The sequence below is a fragment of the Lates calcarifer genome, linkage group LG16_LG22 (assembly GCF_001640805.2).
Source record: "Lates calcarifer isolate ASB-BC8 linkage group LG16_LG22, TLL_Latcal_v3, whole genome shotgun sequence".
Classification (NCBI taxonomy): Eukaryota; Metazoa; Chordata; class Actinopteri; family Centropomidae; genus Lates; species Lates calcarifer.
The window spans coordinates 16083004-16104947 of NC_066848.1; the positions used below are offsets into that span (position 1 = coordinate 16083004).

At 41.4% G+C, this 21944-nt stretch overlaps 1 long non-coding RNA gene across 1 annotated transcript in view; it reads right to left on the reverse strand.

Moving 5' to 3' along the window:
- The window catches only part of LOC127143437 (uncharacterized), a 97841-nt gene that overhangs the window by 24866 nt on the left and 51031 nt on the right, over positions 1-21944 (reverse strand). Inside the window, exon 3 of the long non-coding RNA XR_007814843.1 lies at positions 6053-6308. This is a non-coding gene — a long non-coding RNA (uncharacterized LOC127143437). The remainder of the gene's footprint in view (positions 1-6052; positions 6309-21944) is intronic.

Here is a 21944-nt window from a genome sequence, read left to right on the forward strand (position 1 = left end):
TGAAAAAGAAAGAGAGAGAGAGAGACAGAGAGAGAGAGAGGGAAAAAAATCTGCCAACTGATCTGGACACAGATACATGACCCACATACCCTCTCACTCGCCCCATCCATCCCTCGCCATGGTACGACTGTCATCTAAGGATGTTTTCACAATGTTTTACCATCCAATTTTTTTGGAGTGTACTTCAGGGACGTGTGAATTAGATGGCAAACGGGGAGAAAATGTGGCAGAGACACCTCAGCGGAGCTGCGTTAGCGAGCTGTCACAAAGCCTGAGACAGCGCCTGTGCTCACAACCGCCAGAGTCGTTCCATAAAAGGTTGAATTAACATTGAGGTTAGCCCCAACTCAATTCACATCAACTGGTTCTCACCTCCAAGGACTCCAGGACTTATTCTAATAAAACATCTCCATTTAAACCCTGTGGCGGGATTCATCTCTGATTTATGTTACATAGGTGGCCTTACATCCCAATGAGCAGCATGTCAAGAAAGAAAGAAAGAAAGACGACAGAGAGTAATAGCCAGGAAGACAGCTACAAAGAAAGGAAGAGAAGAAAAGAGACAGATCAGAAAAGGAAAAAGAGCCAGTGGTAAGAAATGGAATTTAAAAAGATAGGAGAAAGAAAAGAAGTGAAAAACAAGGAGGAGAAAGTATAAAATCTGAGGGATGATAGGGATTAACGATAATACGGGGGGGGGGGGTAAGAAATGAAGGAAAAACAAGAAAGAAAGAAGGGTAAGGAAAGACGGCCAGTACAGGAAGAAAAAGTGACAGCAGCAAAAAAGAAGGTGAAATTACAAAGGGAGGGAAAAAGAAAGGGGACGATAAAGAGGGAAAGAGTGTGCAAAAAATAAAGGAATGTTAGGGGAAAAAACTGAAAGACAGGGCAACACACAAGACACTGCTGAGGAGCTGTGGAACTAAAATAGAAGGAAAAAGAGAAATGAGGAGATAGAGCACTGATGCGCCACCATAATGCAGGAGCCTCCCAACAACACCCTGCATGCTCTTCGCTGCCTGCTGTATATTTAATAGCCACTCCATCATTCTGCCTCCTTTCCCCTCTCTCCCTCTCTCTCTCTCTTTCTCTGTCTCTCCATCCCTCTGTCACACCCCACCCCCACCCCCCACCCCGTTCAACCACGGCTTGTCCAAGCAGATGGAGATTGTAAGGCTCGGTGGCACATTCCAGCATCACAATCTGTCTCCGCGTACTGCGCTCCCAAACCAGGGGGAAAAGGCCGAAAGTATTTCCTACATTGTGTGCCACATATGTGGTCCTTTAGCTTGTGCCCGAGTTAGGGAAATGAAAATCTGCGGAACGGCTTGGAGTGGCAGCATGTCGACAGAGACAGACAGAGGGAGATAGGGGAATAATTGTTGGGGAATTAATCAGTTGGGAATGCTTTTCCCTCATGCCGTCCTGCGTGGGTGAGAGTAACTGCAATGCAGGCCAAATGGAGACTTAAATTTACACCATTACAAACATGTTTATCTTTATCCCTATGCTCTTTGGTGTGGGGGTAAAGTCTGTGTGATGCCAGTTCAAAGCATTGTCGCATTTAACCGTGTCACAACCTTATCTCCCTCAGGGTTTTTTTTTTTTTTTTTACTATTGTCTGTCAATGGCATAAATAAACAAGGAAATAGTCTGGCCAAAAAAGAATTGGGGGATGTGAGTCTGTCTGATACAGTCTCTTTAGCAATGACCTGCTTAAAAAAGTCAATCACAAAGTGTCAGGGGTCTCAACAAGTCAAACAACTGTCAATATGACTGAAAAATGTCTTAACATTTGTTTAATTTTTGTGAATGAAGTTTTTACTTTCTCAAAACTCCCCCCGTGATGAACTTGTTTTGTTAAAAGCGCTTCATAAATAAATTTGTCTTGACTCGACTTGCCCTGTGGGTAGCATCAACAACATAATTTCCATATTCACCTAATTGTGTCAGTCACTCATCCTCAACAAAAACAGCCTTTCCAGGTCAGAGAGATGCTTCTCTTGCAATTTTCAAAGTTCAACACAAACCAGAGGAAAGAGGGAGAGGGGAAGTAGGGTAAAACAGTCTGTGAGGTGGCGACTCTCGCCACCGACAACACCAAAAAACTTGGTGGTGTGAGGAGAAAAAAATTAACGACACTAGACAATAAATTTTTCATTCACTCTACACACCCAAGGTGAAATAGGCGAGCTGTTCTGCAGCTGCAGCTGCAGCTGCAGCGTGACGTGTAAAATGTGTTTGGATCTGGCCTGCAAACTGAGGAGCCCATGAAAGATGCATAGGGCCACTGGAGAGGTATAAAGAATTTAGAGATATAAAGGATATATGACAAATAAATCAGGATGCAAATCTCACCGGGTGCCAGTGGGAGTTCTCCAATGAAAACGGCCTGAATAATTGAAGAGGAAGAGGAAACATTTCATCAATGAGAAGAGCAGTGGAAAATGCTCTTCCCTCCATTTTTTAAACCTTTCTTAGGGGGGGCCTTCTAGTCTTCTCAAAACGACAAAGCAGGGGGGAATGCCACAGAAAGAGGCAAGTATGCAAGTTCATAAAATTGTCTTTTAAAAGCAAATTGTCAAACATATGCTCATAACAAAGATTTTAAAATCATGTGGTCTTTTAGGAAGATTATCAGAGAGCAAAAAACATATTTAGCAACGTTGCCAAAAAAAAAAAAAAAAACAACTGAGGAGAAAAAGTTACTGCAACAGGGAAAACAAAAAGTAAAGCAGAATCCAGCTGCACATTTTCCCAGGTGCTATTGTGAAATGCCACTGCAACTCAGACTGTGTAAGACATCTCCATTTCCAAAATATCCTTCCTCACCTCCACTAACGCTTTAGCAGATGACATGACTAGATACTTTTCCTAAACAAAGCACAGCTCTGTTGCTGCATTCATTCTCAGTTCTGCTCAGTTTTTTTTTAACATATAAAGAAGAATTGATGACTCTCTACCACTTTCCTCTCTGGTCATCCCACCTCATCCAGCCCTTTCTGCCTCTTTGTTTCTTTATTACTTTGAACTCTATCTCTTAATTTTCAGTTTGTTTCCTTTTTTGGCATGACTGACAAGGTTATTGCCAACACAGTAAACAAAATATGAAAACTCCAAACAAACAAGTTACATATTCAAACTCTGTTGTTCTCGGCAGAAAAAGAGCAGACACGGTGAATGAGGGGGGAAAAACTTTACATAATGACACCGCCTTGCCAGTTCAGCCAGGCGCTCCTCATCGAGGGGGAAAAAAAAAAACTATTCTAACGGGAACTCATCACCATGGTGAACCTGGGTTGCCAAGCACAACTGTCTTGGCAACAGCGTCACCAGGGATACCGGCTCCCCCTAGATGGGGTTCATTGATTAGAGTTGGAGCTCACCCCAGAGTCCTTGGAATCATTAAACACTGTAGGTTTTTTTGGAGAAGGGGGAATGAGAGTCCGGGGAATTGTGGGAAGGACTTAGAGGTCATATTCATTAAGAGGTTGGAGGCCCTGTTCTGAGTCCAAACTGTATTTCACTCCCTTTCATCCACCTTCATGACATCACTGGTGAGATAATTATTGGATAACCTTCATCACAGAGATCCTGTTTTAAGATGATGCCTGGTCTTATACTGCTGATGCTGTAGAAACTTTACTGCTGCTTCAAAGGGAGGGAACACACTTCACTGAGGAGTTGAAGGTCACTCCTGAATTTTTGTTGATTGTTTTCAGTTTTTGGCCACCAAAACTGATTCATGAATATCACACATATCCTGCAATCTGTAAAGACTCTAAAACGTGGTTTCAAATCTTAAGTTCTCTGTAACAATACATGACTAAATAAGCAACAATCAGAGTTTAAAAGTTTAACACCCAAAACTTGCCTAATCTGCTTCATTAGGAATGTGTTGTGTGGGTGTCATTTAATCAGATCTGAAAGACAATGACCACAACAACCTATTAACTGACAAATGCTAAGTTTCCAACTCAGCCCTCCCAGCTACAGACAATAAGTAAAACAGATAAACAGAAATCTCTCATGTCAAATAAAAAAACTCCTCTAGCTTTGGCAGAAATATTATGTTCATGTAGGATACCATAACTTATGGCACAAAACGTATTGACGTTTTCATGGCCTTTAACACTGCAGTACCACAGCATGTCACTGGTAATGCATTTTCTGACTGTGAAGCTTCTAAACTCTTTTGTTTGGTGTATTTGTCTCATTCTCCTGGACAATTTATCAAACTTAGAAGTTCTTGCATCATGTTCTTTCATCACTGGTGCCACAACATGACAATCTGATGAGGGGTCAGACAATCAGAACTGTCATTTTTCACAATAAAATGTCAAGTGGGAAGAAATCCATTACAGACAAGACAGTCACAGACATTTCTACATCTACAGCAGCCAGCATTGTAGACCAGACTACAATGCAATGCAGCAACCAGACATTTTGCACTTAGTCATTTTGTTTGAGGCAATTCTTGCATACACTCAAGAGATGATGACAACAAATGTTCCAGGTCTAAACGCTTCAATGTCTCAAAACGTTTGTGCCCCTCCTCAGCTCCATTAAAATACCACTTACACAACAATTAAATCAAATGGAGACTGAAGGACACTCTTGGTACATGTGGCCTTGCACTTGAGTTAGTAGATGGGGTTTAATGAAAATTATGGAACAAAAACACTATTTATAATGCTTCATTACAAAATGGCACCTGGACTAAGAAGGAGCAATCTTCCTTGAATTAGTCAGTGTTTTATTTCAGACAAGTTGCACTTAACAGGCAAGCCATGTTTAAATCAATTACAGCAGTAGCATTTATAGCTATAGACTGAATAATCCTCATAATTGGTAAAAGGTAAATGAAAAACACAAGACCAAGAGACACAGCCTCTAAAGTGAGAGGAGGAAGCGCTTCTAAGTCACTTGAGATTTAACACATTTCTTCAGTTTTGCCCGAATGGTCACAACAGAAGTTGGCTCAACACAGAGCCCTGAATGATCTGTCACTGCGCGTTATGTACAGGTATGCTTATGAGTTGACATGGCACTGTTGTGACAAATGCGTGAGCTCAGTGTCACATCTCATACTATAGAGTAACTGACATCCCAAAGAACATACACTCACCACTTGACACAGCCTGTCTACACCCTTTACATTTTGAATGCAGCAGACTTGACAGATCTAATGTGTCCTTAGATGTGGAACAGTTTCTTCACTTGTAAGTCCTACTGATGTGACTGAGGAATCTGCACTCTCCTTAAACAGAAAACTTAAAGGGAAACTCCACCAATTTTACACATCAAGTTCAGTTTTCTAGTCGGGAGTATGACTCAGCCTGTGAAAACACCTGTAAAATGTCTTCTGTGGCTGTGGATGAGCTTTGTCAAGTCAAAAAAACCAAGCCTAGTGATGATATCAGGGTTATGTTTGGGCAAAGACATGGATGTTAACCAGGCTCGAAGAGTCTAACAAAAAGATGCCATCATGGAAAATGTAGGATGCAGTGTTTTTGGGGCTTGACCCATACTAGGCACTAAAATTAAGGACATCTGAACTTCTGTTGCTTCTATTTTGACCATTTCTTTATCTATTCCTTATGAGACACCCAACTTTATGGGAAAGTAATACTAAATTGCAAGTTTTACCTCAGCAGGTCAAAGGCAACATAGGTCAGTTTGTTCTTCTTTGAAAGAGAGATCATCTGTGTGTTAAGATGAAGTGAAAACTTACCTTACAGGAATATGACCCTCCTGTGATACAAAAATAATCTTACACGTCTAGTACTAATTTGCACAATGTCAGACTGAAACATGCCCAGCTGGTCACAGACGTTTGAACCTATTTGAATATTTTCCAGTGTGCGTTTTGTGCTCGTGCGTCTTTTAAAGTCAAAACTAACTTGGCAAAGACACAGAAAAAACACAAAAAACACATGAACTGTGTTACCTTGAAGAGTGTGTCCGTTTGTGTGTGTCTCTCTGTGTGTGTTTGTGAGCCCATTCGAATCTTTGTCTGTGTGAAAAAGAGGGGCATGGGTGGCAGGGCTACCTTGAGAAAGAGATGAGAGGAACTTCCTCTTCTTGGAGCAGGCACAAAGCAGCAGGCAGCGGCGTGCGGGGAGGGGCAGGATAGCGGGTAGACGATGGGGTGAGGGCCAGTGCTAGGGGCGAGGGTCTTTGTGTGTTTTGTTAGTTGGTGGCGGCACCCCTCAGGTCCAGTGGACACACGCCTGGTTCATTCGACGACAGCTTTGTCTGCGCTTGGAGGGCAGCCATGAGCCGGGGCACGCAGGTTGTCGGGACAACTGTGCAGTGGGACGCACACATGGACACACATACACACACACACACACACACACACACAGATAAGGATGAAAGTTGGTAAAAACAGTCAGCACAATTCATGTTATGATTCAAAAAAAGAGAAATGCTTGAACCGTTAGGGTGGATCATGACCTGCCATATTTCAGTGTTAATACAAGAAAAGCAAAAGTTTAAAAAAACTGTTTTTCCACATTTCAAAGTGCCACCAGAAATGAAGCCGAGAAGACCACATATATGCATCTTTATGTGTTCACCTAGTAGATTTGTGTGTGCTTGTCTGCCTATGTCTGTCTAACCACTTGTCTCTGAACCCCATTCACCTGGAGCAGGCGTACAAAGGAATGTGTTCGGCCGCGCTCCTCTCCAACCCTTGTGCATCTTTCAACCCTAAACTATGCCAGGATCTCTGAGAAACAGAGCATCCGTTGACAGCAGGCGCTCCTCCAAAGACATGCTTCTCATGCCCTGTGGAGGCCCCCTGTACAGGAGGCTCCGTCCCCCCGTGCTGCCCCCCTCCCAATCCAACCCCCAACCCCAGCCTGCAATCAAAGACAGCTTCATTATCTGCTGACTAATTTTGTGCCTGCCCCCAAGACGACTCCCAGGTAATGGCGGCACAGGTTCACCCTCCTCCCCTGCACCTCTCCAGAAGAGGCACTCTGAGACTTTGAGGCCACAAAGCTGCCTCAGACCCCCCCCACACACACACACACCTCCCACCCCCACCCACAACAAAGGGTTCTCTCACAGGCCAGGGTCTGCGATGTATACCCCCCACCTCCCCTCCTCCCACCTGCATAGGGAGGAGAGGGAGGGATCTGAGAGAAGGACAGGGGGGAGTCGAATCTTGAGTCTCCGCAGCAGGAGAGGAGCCAGCACTGGGACAGGCGGTGATACAACATTTGAATGCCCCGACCGGGGACACACCGTCGTGCCTCTCCAATTAAATTATCCAGTCCACAATGGCGAGGCCTCGAGAATTGACACCTCCATTGAGAGTGTGTCAGCAGCTTTGTGGGGACCGACAATTTCCATCTCTGCAGAAATAGATTTGCTCCCAAGGGGAGCAACAATAGCAGGGCAATCCTTCTAATGCTCGTTTTTGAGAGGAAAATAGGGATGAGAGCTGGGGATTTGGAAGGTTTACTTACAGGGACCGAGGGAATTCTCGTTTGGAAGTGATAATATATCTGAAGTGTCTTTGACAGACTGCAATGTGGGATGAACGTGTTGTTTTTCAGGTGTAAGCCAAAATCACCCTGGACAGTGTAACATGTTTCAATAAGTTTAATCGAATGCACTTCTTTTGCACGGCCAAAAGCTGAGTGGTTTGAGCAATTTAGCAAGTTTTTCCCTGGGCAGTGTTGGTGATAGCCAGAATTCACTCAATTCTTGTTACAGTGCGTCTTCAACAGGTAGAAAATGTGTCAATCTCACTATTTGTCTATTTAATGTGTGTGTCCATAAAAACACACAAATGTGATTGAAGATCATTCTTTTCCAGTAGTAACTGTGCAGTTTTCACTTGAACATAAGAGTATGTTAACCCTAATGATCAGTTAAGTTAGTTTATTCTTCAGAGAGACACCAAGAAGCTTTGTGCACCAGAAGAGAAAAGTAAATTGTTTCAGGTAAGGACTGTTCCAAAGATGTGTTGAGGGCAAAAAGAAAGTTTTTGGCACATTCACCATTAGCTCAAAGTAGAGAGACAGAAAAGATAAGAAATGAAGGGCATGAATGCAACCTATACTGTATTTACAGTGGGCACACATTAGCCCATAGACCCATGAGGACACCCACGTTCTGAGTATTAAAACGCCATTGAAATGAGATGTCTACAGTAACAAAAAACTGACACATAACAGCTCAGAGGGCAAACCACACACGCATCTCCAGCTGAAGACATGAACAACCAACGGTGCCAATGCACCAACTGCCAATTCCCTCGGGCAGAGTTTGGAAAACACACAACCCGACACCTCTGAAGTGAGCGTAACCAACCGACACATTTGTATACTGTAGACGTCAGCTCTACCGCATGGAGCAGTGCAAGTGCAACTCGGTGCCTGATTTTGACCAACAGAAACCACATCCTCCACACTTGCCTTTTTACCATGACCGCAATATTCCCCTAATCTTATCCGAAGATCTTTAGATGCCAACACTTCACCAAACATTAATCACAGAGATAACAAATCACAAAACACTCGTATGAATGTTTTTGTATTGGGCACTGTCCTGCTGACAGGGGCACCAGATCAGAAACACAAACAGATGTCAGACAGCCACAAAATGACCAAACAGGCCCAACAGAAACTGCAGAGCAACTGTGTTAGCACTACCACCAGCTTTGCACAAAATTATAGGGTTAAAGGTATTGTGTGCATTTTGTCAAAGCCACATCCATGCATCAGTTTTATGCATCAAATCACAGCGATATCAGACAATAAGTAACAACTTATTTAAGTCAAACTGTGTGATATTGCAGTTTTTCCACCAGACAGCACTGACAAGTTTATTTTTAACTATAAAATGTTCCAGTCAGTACATATCGTGGTCATAATTCCTTTCATAACCAAATCTAAGGGATTTTGCCAAATATATCCTTGATCTATTTAAAAAAAATTAACATATATATATGATGTCTACCTCAAAAATTCAGTATCCATATAAAAGCAACTAATTATGTCATCTATGTCAGAATGGTTGAACTTCAGTCAAACTGTTAACACCAGATTTGAACCCCCACCCCACCCCCTTTTATCAGTCTTCAGAGAAACCTCATTGAGACTTTTACCTCAGCCCACATAAAGACATATTTGTTCTGTCTGACTCCGTCAATACAAAGTGAATATGATGGTACATGGATAATGTGGCTGTCTTCTCTCTCAGCTCTAAGTGGATGCTGCTGAAAAGGTGAGCCTTTATGTCTGACCCCCAGAGGTCAGACTCATACGAGATGGTGTATGTGTGTGTATATATAAGGAGTGTCTTGATCACTGCACCCCACCACCCAGCTGTTTTTCCACAGCCTAAGGTACCTGGCAACCTGGAGAAGTGGCTGTTTATCCTGCCGTCTGCCCCAACAGATAACCGAGGAAAATCCCATGATCCCAGGTATTAACTGCCTGTTGATGTGATTAAAACTATCATGAATAATTTGATGGGTGCACTGTGAGATTTGGAGAGGTTAATCATAAAAGAACAGAGACAAATGAGGAAGGTCTCAAGTCCCAAGATAATATTTTTAAAGAATGAATTCTTTCACAGACACTGACTGACGAACTTTGATTTTTTTCATTTCAACACTTAATAGTAATTTATTAACTACCTGCAGAAAGTACCTGGAAATAATTTGTCGCATCAAAGAAAAATATCAGTTATGTTAGCTATGCTGTAATCAAATGGCAATCTAAATGGACACACTTATCTATCAGAAATATATTTGATCACATTATTCTTTCTACGTATCAAATTTGATGAATAGATCAATTTACATTTATGAAATATAAGAGCTGCCTTCTAATGTACTCTGTAAGAGAAACCCCTGAAAACCCAGAGGATTTTTCTTGTCCAATCAGAGACACCAGAGGGTCTAAGTCAAGAGAGGAAAGAGCCAGAGGAAAGAAATAAAGAAAATAATTTTCCCCTTTTGTCTCCGTTTCTGGGTCAAGGCCTAATTGATTTCCTGATTAGTCGTCCATCAACCTAAATCACAACCTGCCTTCACACCTGTGACGGGAGTGTGATTTCATAGTTGAGGACTTCATTAATGTTGAGCAGGTTATTTATCTGTTTAACAAGTCTATTCTCGTCTAGTAATTTTTCGCTGTAAAATCTAATGGAAACTGCAGCACATTGAAGAGGGAAAAAAAAAGGTAAATTGAAAAATGAAAATTATGGAAATTACATTCTCTCTTTAAGTTAATTTTGACTGTTGTTTTCCCGTGAGGAATTTGACACGCGTGATTATTCATCTCCTGACAACAGCTCAATTAACACAATAATTTTGTTTTTCGTTTGTTATCATCAAGGGAAATATGCCATAACACAGGAACTTACACAGTGTAATACAAGGAGTACTGAAAATATACATAGGCTGTTAGTGACATTCATGCATTTAATTTGTGGAATGAGGCTCGATCCTCATGTGATACATAGGCTTCAGCGCTGCAATTATCTCCTCAAGAGCACAATGTAGGCATAATTTCCCCAGACTGCATAATTATCTTTGAGTAGGATGACAAACTCATCACAGAAGTTTGAGAAACAAGCACTTCAACCGAGTAGGTTCTGTTCTTGAATCTATTTTTAACCCTCTCTTTACCAGGTATGTCAGTGTCTTATTTACAAATGCTGCAGGGGTGGAAGAGTTGTATCCATAGACACAGAGACACAGTCAGATTTCAAAGTTTACCAGGAGTTCAGTGGTCTATACAGTACTCTGGGACAGCTGTGGGTTATAGCATTCATTAAGCACCCATGATTCACTTCCACCAATCAAAATAAAACCTGGTAACCTTTGATGCACAAACACACTTGTTTTCTCTACAGCTGCACTGGTATTTAAACCCTTTGTCTCCAGGGAGTCAAAAACACAGTCACCTCTGAATGTGTCTAATGAAGTTTGACTGGTGGAAAAAATAATTCTCTCTCATCAAGGCAGAGTGGGGGGGGGGACTTAACGACTTCTGCAGAATAAACATGGTGGTTTCAGCCTGGGTTTCCACAACACTTTCAACTGAATATTTTCGTCTTAATTCACAGCCAGCACTGGTTAATCGAGCCGTGATTGCGGTGACATGCAAGATTTCTTGTTGGCATCACTTGGGTGTTTTTTTTGTTGTTGTTGTTTTTTTTTGTTTTGTTTCGTTTCGTTTTAATTAACATGTAGCAGCATGAGATGGGGAACGGCCCAGCTGTAACGTGGAACTCTTAAGCTCATACCGACCGGCGCTCTTTATTGCACCTGATGACAAAATAATCTCCTGTCAAGTCTGTCTCTGTTGGAAACATGATGCACCGGCCTGTCATGTTCTGACACTTTGCTGGACCGGCGTCAGGTGTGAAAATAACTCTGCCGTCTCTTTTACTACTTTCAATCGCTCCTTTCAACAAGCTAAAAGCCAAAACACACAGCCATGCACAGTCACATTCACACTTTTATCAGTGATTTCTATGGATTAGAAACAGGAAATATGAGACAAACAAAGGTCAGGTCTCTTAAAAAGTTTTTGAAAAATATGCATCTTAAAATATTTACATGTGAAGTTGCTACTGAGTGGACACACAATTAGGATGAAAACTGCATGCTATTATATCAGTGACAAACCTGGCTTTGTGTTTTTCTACGTCTGCAGCTCACAAGGCCATAAGAGGGACCATCTATGCAGGCCTCACCGTGCAAAGAAATATTGTCTTATGTTCACTCTCAGCTCAGGTTGATACTTTTCCTTCAATTTGGCCATCATTAAGGGAGTATTTTGGTGTGCTCATGGTAACCTGATCCCACTGACTGATGCTGATCGCTCCCCACAGGGCCCCAACTCTCTCTCTCCTCCAGCAGGCCAAGGCGAACCCAGCTGCAATTATAATACTTAAAATAATTCCACAAAAGTGGAGCCATCATTAAATAATTCAGCCTTCTAGTCTTGTCAGGACTTTGCTAGACTTATGACATCATTCAAGCTGAATATCCTTTAGCAGATGTGTGAGCCAAAAAACACTCAAACTCAAACAGGTATCACATTTCTAGAGCATTTTGAATGTTTTTTAAACTGAGTTTCAAGCGGCTGTTTCCTAAAACCGCATGTGAGCTCCAGAAAGTGTCTCGCAACTAATTGAAATCGGTGCTCGCAGCCCTGATCAGGCTTTGTAACAAAGCCCCAGAGTGGTCTGATTTGTGCGGCTATGTAAACAAATCGTGTTTAATTTTACATGAGTATTTGCTTGGCGCCCGACACCCTAAGAGCACGGCCATATCATTAATAAGCCAGACTTGCTCATCAGACTGTAAATGGCTCACTTCATGTATAAAATATCAGAGGAATAGAGTGGCCCTGCATTTCTAAAGAGGCCTGAATGGACCGCTACATTCTTAGCTGGAATTTATGGAGCACGTCAACACCTGGACTTGGCGATGTTTACCGCACCGCTCCCTCCCCTCCACACAGCCTAATGGATGATGAAGGGCCAGTATGGACCACTCCTTTTGTTGATCCCTGGACGGTTCTGAGTTTAAAACTGTCTTTTGGGATCTGCCATTCTGTACACAAGACTGTTCACAGAGCTTTTCAACCAGATCCTCTGCAGCGAGAAAAGGATGCAAGTAGTTGTGTGCAGATTACTTTTTTTAAAAACTATTTTACAGCTAATAACATTTTCATAAATCAGGGTATATAGGACACACACAGGACACGCAGATATGTTAAGTTTTTTACGTAACACAACTACAGCAATATTATTCTTGGTTAGTGAATGTTTAGGCACCCACCAGAGTTGGTTAACATTAGTAGTAAGTCTTGGTCTTAATGTAATACCAAAGATGTTCATGTTACTTCAAGCATGAGAGACTATGTTTTTACTTTTGTAACATTTAACCAAAAATCACCTTTTTGAAAATCAGATGTAGAGACTGCAGTGTCTTCACACTGAAGAGTTTGCAGAAGAGTGCCATTTAAACTATGGACAGGGACTCAAAATGGATGGTGGGCATACAAAAACTAGTGTTCAATAAGGCATGAGCCCCACAGTGATGCTGCATCGACTCAGCTGAGCTGAAAAGTTTCAGAGCGCCTCTCTTTGTAAGGGATTTGTGCAGTATACACAGTACGTCCAGACTTCCTGGCAGTTGATATTAACTATTAAGCATGACGAGTCTCAAGCCCACAAGTTGCAGTGGATATTGCAACACTGTTATACACTACATCTGTCTGTTTTTGTTTCGTTTTTTTTGTTTTTGTTTGTTTGTTTGTTTTTTTGTTTTGTTTTGTTTTGTTTTCTCTATTCCCTGGATATTTTGCAGGGTGGATCACACAAGCTTTTCCATATTTGTCTGCACTGCGGTGAGTAATTGTAAATAAAGAAGGAGCCACTCATGAATGCTCCCTCTGCATAGATGATGTCCTAATTGAGAGATGCAGTGGAATGGTTATAGGGTGTTTTCATTTCATGGTTCACTCCACATTCACCATGCGCATGCACACACACACACTCACACACACATACACATCAACCCTGTGGTTTCCATCATGAATAAATTGAATATCCTTTTACTAAGCTACTAAATACATCTGCAGTGTCACGCCACAGTGAGCTGAGCAATGTCTGTTCTATACAGATTGTTGCTTCCCACGACATATACAGTAAGAATATAAACATGTAGATCGGGTGGTGTTACCAAGACACACACAGGTTTTATGGATTGAAAGTCCATGTTCTTTAAGTGAATGCAGTCCATGCACAGTGAGGAGACACAAAGTCATGAACAAGATCTAATATAATCCAAGATTCAATTACAGTCACACTAATATGATAAAAAAGAGTGAACACCCCTCGTTGCTTGTGTTTGGCTGATTTTGATCTCATGAGTCTGAACTTTGGTTTCCCTATCTATAACTTACAGAAACATCCATTGTTGTGCATCCTCTGATGATTTAGAGTCATCCCAAAACTCCATATGAGATGGATCAGTTTAGCACATTTTTTGTCACTGACAACAAAGCTGACAACCTGTATTAAGCTCACTGAGTAAATACCCCCATCTGGTATTCTAAACAGGTTAAAACAAAGCCCAATATCTATTGGTAAACACCATATAAACCAGAGAGTGAATCATGAGTCAGTGAGGCAAGGATTTGACACTTGACCACAGATGAGGTACATAAAGTATTCCTCCTGTATTACAGCAACAAATGAAGCCTTGTGCCATAATACGCAGCCTTAGATATACTCTTGAGTGGAGAATTCACAGATTTTACAATGTCAAAGTCCTTCATACACAAAGCTGAGCACGGGAAGTGTGTTCAAAGCAGTCTGACATCTTCAGGTCTGCAAACTAAATGCCGGTCAGTCGAGCGAAAAAGACACAAACACACCATTTTGGAGTTTCTGAATGTAGCCCGCCCTAAATCTGGGGGTTAATCGCATGAATATTTTAACAGACATCCATTAATTTGGTTGTTATAATGCCTTATGTATAACTTGCCTCAAATAACCTCTTCTCCTGTTTCTACCATACTTTACTGCATTTCTCTGAGTGTTCTGAAACCATTGGAGGAGAAATGCACTTAAACAAGAAGAATGGGAGTAGGAGTTCATTGGCTATGCAGCTTGCTCTGTACATCATTGGCCAGGACCTGCAAGAGAGTTCTCATTGTTCTCTGTATTAGTGCAACGTTCATTTAGGGTTCTCCAAGGACAACATTCTTTATGCATCACAGTCAAAAGGGAAAAAAGATAACCTACTAAAACACCACCTATGAACTGCATGGGGCAGGAAACTTGCCTAACAGAGCTTTCTGAGGACTTAGTGCTGTGTGTGCAAGGTTGATTTAATGTGTGCGTGCATGCACGCATGTGTGTTACAGTAGTCACTGCAGCACACAGCCAGAGGGCTCAGTGTTTGATCCCTGGCTGTAAAATGGATTATCTGGTGGCAGGAGGGTGAAAGGATAGCAGTGTGTTAGCTTTGAAAAAAAGAGACACAAGTGAGTGTGTATGTGTATGTGTGTGTGTGTGTGTGTGTGTATGTGTGTGTGCATGTGATCTCAGTAGCGGACAGCCCAGGGGACTGGGCAGTCCCTGAGGAAACGTGTCTTAAGAAACTCTCTATGGCTCCAGCTAATGCTCACTTTGTCACCCAAACAGGGCGGGAAAGATAATCAATAGCCTTTGATAGCTACTATTAGGGTTTTAACAAGCTTTTCCTCACGCTGCGCTGCTCTACAGAGGAGAAACGAGGAGAGCCAAACAAGCCTTCATCATCCTGTCCCTTGCAACCTTCCATTCACTGCACACCACATGATTTCATCTTCTGTTTGCACAAGGACTCCCAAACTTTTTCATATCAGGAGACCACCGAATGCATCTACACTGAGCAAAGAATCCACATTTGATTAGAGTTTGCTTCAGGTGTGATATACATAGTTTGCGTTTCTGTCATTACGATCACATCACAAGTTGGGAGAAAATGGGGAAAATAAAGCCTTTGATCAAAAGAGCCATCTTTATACATATTTTACTCTTTCAAACTTGTAGGTATGTGTCTTACTATTTAAACTTCCTGATTTTGTTAAGAACATCTTAGGTATGCTTTTCAGCACAGGTGCACTGCATTTTCCATCTTAAAGAATAAGATTTGCTCTCATATGCACAGACATGCACACACCACCACCAATTTCAGCCTCCCAATAGTAACTGGTAGGGGAGCACCTATGCTAAACTAAATCTAATTTGCAGCATCTGTGTTTGTCACATCATTAGAATAATTGTTCCCACCTCAGCTGTTTCCCTGCTGTTTTCTATCAATTTCCGCTCCTCAAAACCAAATGATCTGTTCATTTCAGAGGCTCATGTGGGATTTCTTTTCTTTCCTCCTTCCTTTTTTTCCGTTAAATCTCAAGCCACTTCTCTCAAAATTAGCCCCTCACTTAGAACACATAATGCTAATGACCATAATTAACCCAAAATGGAACTTAAATAATTACGGACCACGAGGATTGCTCATTCAAGAGAACAGTAAATTAATCTTCCATTTGAGAGCCTGATCAAGGTGCATTGTGTTGTATTCCTGCTAACACTTAATCTTCATTTACTAACAAGATGTATCAAGTGCAGCTGAGCGTCAGTGTAGCTGCAGTCACCTTGACACAACGCAAACAGGTCGTAACCAAACCCATTAGGTGCTGTGGGGAGAGTGAATGAATAATGCTTTCCTCTATTTTAAAAAATGCCATCAAGGGCCCCTTGAGCAAGGCCAAATATAAAACACTAGGGCTGTTGCAGTCAGTGTGTGTGTGTGTGTGTGTGTGTGTGTGTGTGTATGTGCTGTGTTGCTAAGAAAGGAAATGTGTGATTAAGAGTAACTTAACACAAGGCAAAAAAAAACAAAAAAACAACTGTATTTCACTGCCCTCTGTGATTCACAGTTTCGAGTCTTTTACATCTCTGGTCACACCAAGCATTGCTAATGTCTGCAGCTGGGTCACATCATTAGAATAATTGTTCTCTCCTCAGCTGTTTCCCTGCTGTTTTCTTTCAATTTCTGACCCTCAAAACCAAATGATCTTTTAATAACAGGGGCTCATGTGAGGTTTTTCTTCACAGTGTCCAGAAGTACATGTCTACATCACTGCAGCAAGATAAAACCTCAAACCACTAGAGGTCAGAAAAAACAAGACTGTCAGGGGGTGTTAAGTTGTAGTTGTATTGACGTGTAGGAGCCTCAGTCAGCTAGGCTTAACCTCGCAAGCTCAGTTTTCAGTATGAAAGGTCAGTCTGGAAGTAACCATATGAGAATGAATTGAGCCAAATCTGATAGGTACCAACCAGTCAGTAAGAGGTTTTAGATTGCATGACTCACATCTCAATAACCAGATTTCTGAACTAGGCATCGTAGGTATGTAGGTTTGAAAAACAGATTTTGGTAGATAATTAAGGAGTGCGATAACACTGTTTCCTGAACAGCCGCCTGATTTTCTACACTGAAAATCATAATCAAAGACTAATGGCAGGTGTGGGAAGATTTATCGAAACTGCCAGTCAATTGTTGGTTGGCACTGACTTTGAACTTGACCTCAAAACAACTTTTCTCGCTGGAAAAAATAAACCTCTACTCTTCTATTCTGAGTTCTAAAGCGTATGCTTATATATACATGCAAAAAAAGCTGCTGATATTCTCTCAAAAATGAATTTACATTGTTTCCAGAGCTGTTGCTTCTCTGTTAGAAATAGGCTACTATTTCTCTATGCAAGCATTTTTGTTTATGAATGACCTTGGTGAAGGCATGAGGAGGGTCTTGTGTCCTCGCTGTCACTCTCTCCTGGTATTATCCAGGGAGGGAGGCATGATGGGTAAGGGATGTGGCGGTAGTAACCCTGGTGGGGCCAATCTTCCTTCCCAGCAAGATCCAATAAGAGCCATTAGAGGGGTCTGGTCTGGTTCATTTGAGCGTCACAGTTAACAACCTTACACAGGGTGGAACAAGGAGCAACAAATCTATGAGCTGCACAAAGCAACAGGCTTATTCATTCATTACACACATACACACACACACAGACAGACAGACACACACACACACCTTCTCCATTTGATTTCTGTGTCCTCTGGCAGAGAGGAGAATCACCAAATTTATAGACTTGTTTCACTAATGTTTAAGTGTATTCAGTGTATGTCAGTGCTACCTCAAACTAAACCACTTGCTGCTGAAACTCACAGCGGTTTTGGACATCATGCTGGATAATGGGTGATGTAGTAGTGGAAGACTGGGTGAGAGGAACCTGCTGAAAGGCTGGAGGGAAAACAGAGGCTGACTAAATGAAATCTCATCCGTCTATCTGCGTTCCTGGTTTCCTCTTTATCTCATCCAGCATAAGAGGGAGGAGAGGTTGGCTTTGGTTTTTTTTGTTTGTTTGTTTTTTTTTTTTTGTTTTGTTTTTTGTTTTTTTATGGGGTTTACAGTAATGCTCAGAGGGTGAAATTATTCCTGGAGCCCCGAGTTTAATTATTTCCTCTCGTCCACCGACGTAATTTCCGTGTTGATCTGATTAAAGAAATATTACATTCTGCCAGGGCATGGGCAAATTGACTTTGGTGGCAAGGTCTTGACAAGAACCAGACACGCAGCTTTATGCATCAGTAACGGCGTAACCATATTATCCATGCACTGCTTCCTTCAGTGAAAAGCAAGATGCAGGCTGTTTCCAATGAAGACAAAAGAGGAGAGGAAGGAAATTCAGGGTGGAAGAGACAATGTAGACGTGCACATATACACCTTCTCTGAGAATACTAATGACCTGTCATCAAGACCCTGAAAACATCAGTAACATCACTACTTATACTACTTGCTCATTCAAGATGAGAACAGCCTGGATATTATACAAATACTACATGAGTTATAAACATTATGAAACATTACCAAGTTTAAATGATTAACAAAATCTTCTCTCTAACTTTTCTTTCATGTTGATCACTACAACCAAACACAGCTTGCTTATGCAGAATCAATGTTGGCCATTAATTTTGTCCACAAACAGTTTGATAAACCATTGTCCCTGACCACAGCAACATAAAAGTCTGATTTGTTGTGGTCCTTCTTTAAGCCATTTTCTCTAGATTTTCCATTTTATGTCCCTTTGATGTATTTTGCTAATTTTACGTTTATGTCTTCCAGGAGAAAACTTTGTAAGCCTGCACATTTAGATAAATGCTTTATAAATAAAGTTTAGTATTCTATGTACTCTATATTCTGAGATTATTGTTCTGCATAAATTCTGCCGTTTCACTCGGGGTATCTCGCTCTGGATAAGAACATCATGTAATTGTTTTCAGCAGTGATTCCTAATCCAGTAGTCCAGGAGCCAAGAAATGGGCAAACACAAGACAGTATAGTGAAACCAACACTGGATTTCTGAGGCAGATATCAATTTCAAAATGTGATCATAATATATTAGCTAATTTTTATTGATTTGATATTAAAACATAATGTAGACAATAATTACCTCTACATCAGGTAGGAAAAATCAACTCGCCAGGACTCATTGGTAGACAAACTTCATAACACTGACATTCAATTTCTTGTTACTTATCAACTGACATATACACAAATATCGACATATCCACAATCTGCTTATACTGGCCTAGCCAATTTATCATTGAAAGAAATTACACTGACTTTTTTCTAATTTAACACTTTCAATTATATATATATATATATATATATATATATATATATATATATATATATACATATATATATACATATATGGACCTTTAAACAATCTGAGAGGGAAAACTCTTTAGTTGAACTGCTCACAACTCATGTCCACATTAAATTTTTAAGCGATCCTAAAGGTACAATAGCTAATAGCTTTCACATTTTTTTGGTTTTCACTGCCTGACATAACATTATGGCTAAATTCTGATGACAAAAAAATGCAATTAAGAATTTATTTTTTAGGTGTGTCCTCATTTCCTTGACCTACCCTTTCTATTTCTACCTCAGTTAGTTAATTCCTACATTTCCCTGAAGACCTTTCAACAATCCCAAGTGAAGGGGCCATGAACTTGTTGCTTTCAATCAAAGGCGGACATGGGGGCAGAGAAATGTAACTAGCACACCTGCTCATTTGTGAATATTTGGCAATGTCAATGACAGCAGCTGTGACCTTGTTGACTGCACTGAAATATGGTTTAATGAGACTCCACCGGGTGCAGAAATTAGTATCTCTTAGTGTACCGCTGATTTCAAAACCTAATGATTACAGTTAATTTTTCAAAAAATGTATATGCTGTAAAACCGACTGTGAATATTTCAGAATGAGATCATGTAGTATAAGATAAAAATATCTTAATGAGAACAGGAAAAACACCACAAAATGGATACAAAAACCCAGACGTTCTTCATTAATAGATGTTTAAGGAGGATTATTCCTTAGCATTGGTCAAGCTCGGTGTATGCAGATGAAGCTATGCTAAAAATGAGCACAAAGAAAAGTGAGTCAAAGAGAGTGTAGGAAATGTGTGTCAGCAACTGTGTAAAAGGAGAGGGAGAGTGAGAGATAGCTGGAGGGAGGGAGAGACGAGGGCAGAAGAGTGCAACCATGTGCTGGGGTGTACACCTGTACCAAGAACAGGTGTTTTCCGCCCCACTTGCAGGCCCCCTGATTAGGAGCCGCCACGCTTGCCTTACCCCGTCAAAGGCTAGCTTATCCCCCATCAGTGCAGCTCAGGCTCTGGGTAAAATGATGGTTAATTAGCCAGCAGAAAGCTACAGGCTGGAGGTTGATGGAACCACCCCCTTCCCAACCTTCCACCCCCTGTTATACACGCAGATCTGTGTATACACAGAGACCAGCCAGGAAGCAGAACTAATTTAAACACTAAAGAATGAACAAATATAAGTAGAAAATAGTGCGTCATAGTGCGTTATTGTGTTGTCTAAGCTTTAACTGAATTTTTGGGACACGTGAGAGGTTTCACTGGGTTTTCTTACCTTAATCTTCTGCACTACCATCAGAGTGGAACAAGTACTATCCAGCACTCTTGAATAACAAATAACATGTCATAAAGGATTATTATGAGTAATAATTACTTATAATAATAACAGTTTTTTGATTAGCCATTACAAAAAGATAACGCTGGCTGTAGTGAGGTTATTTGAGTGAGGGGATTAATAGAGCGCACTGTACTTTATACTGTATAACATGTCCTTTTCCTGGCTAATCTGCACATACATGGGGAAGTAATCAAAAGAGAGAGGGAGAGAGAGAAAAACTATAATTATGCGCAGCTGCAGAAGCGGGGGGCCGGGAGAGGTTGCATTACCCAGCACTAAACACTTTCACCTGCGCAGCTATGCTACCCTACGTTAAACACTTTCACCTGGAGGGAGACACATTTTCAAGTTTTTAATCATATTTCCACCAGGGAGCTGAATTACTGTACAGGAATGACTTTGTACTAGACAGACAATGATGATACGGCAGACAATTTGAGGGCAACGTTGAGAAGCAATTCTCAGAAAGCAACAGACTGAGAGATTGCTTCAGTAATCTGCTTTAGATGCTCTGTGACAACAGTTTTGTCTTACATGGCAAAAGGGTTCATTCAAATTAGGCAGATTCAATGATCTCCCTTTCTCAGGGAAAGGACAGTGTAGCTTCCTATCCAGGGGTTAGTTCCAGGCCTGGACCTGTGTGTAGAGGTGGGCCAGATATCATCCAGCTGAGTGTTCCTTCACCTACACCACACAAGATGTGGCTCCTTCCACAACAGAGGTTTGTTGCTAGTTTTCATAGCGAAGAAACAGGATCCCCAAGTCCCCTCACTTTTGAGTGTTGCCCAGCTTACAATGCACCAGACTGCTACATGTCACCTTGTGGTGGTGAGCCTACATGGCAGCGGTCCCAGAATACCTTGGTGGGACGGAGCCTGATCAAACAAAATTGCAAGGCCCTGATGCTATCCTGTGATCTCCCTTCCCAGGCCTGACTCATCCCTCAGTATACAGGCTTAAGTTTCTCTTTCCCACATACATCACGGCATACAGACCTTTGAACAGCTCTTAGTCTGGCCTCACTAAATTTGTCTTGGGAGACGCTAACAGAAGCTGATGCCTCCAGCAACACAGCCCCAAGCATCACATAGGCAAGCAAACCCCTCATCCCCAGTAAAGTAGGGATTACTGGAGAGGTAAGGGAGTTAGATAGCTATGTTAGATAGCAGATAGCTATGATGGTGACTCTCAGAGGAGGGTGGTGATTAGCGAAGTTGGGAATCTTTACAGACTCTTGGTGCTGCTGAGTTACTTTTACTGTGGCCTCTATACCTCGAAGCTCAAAGCAAATGGTAAACCCCTAAAATATCCTAAACTTAATGCATAAATCTTGGCCAATAG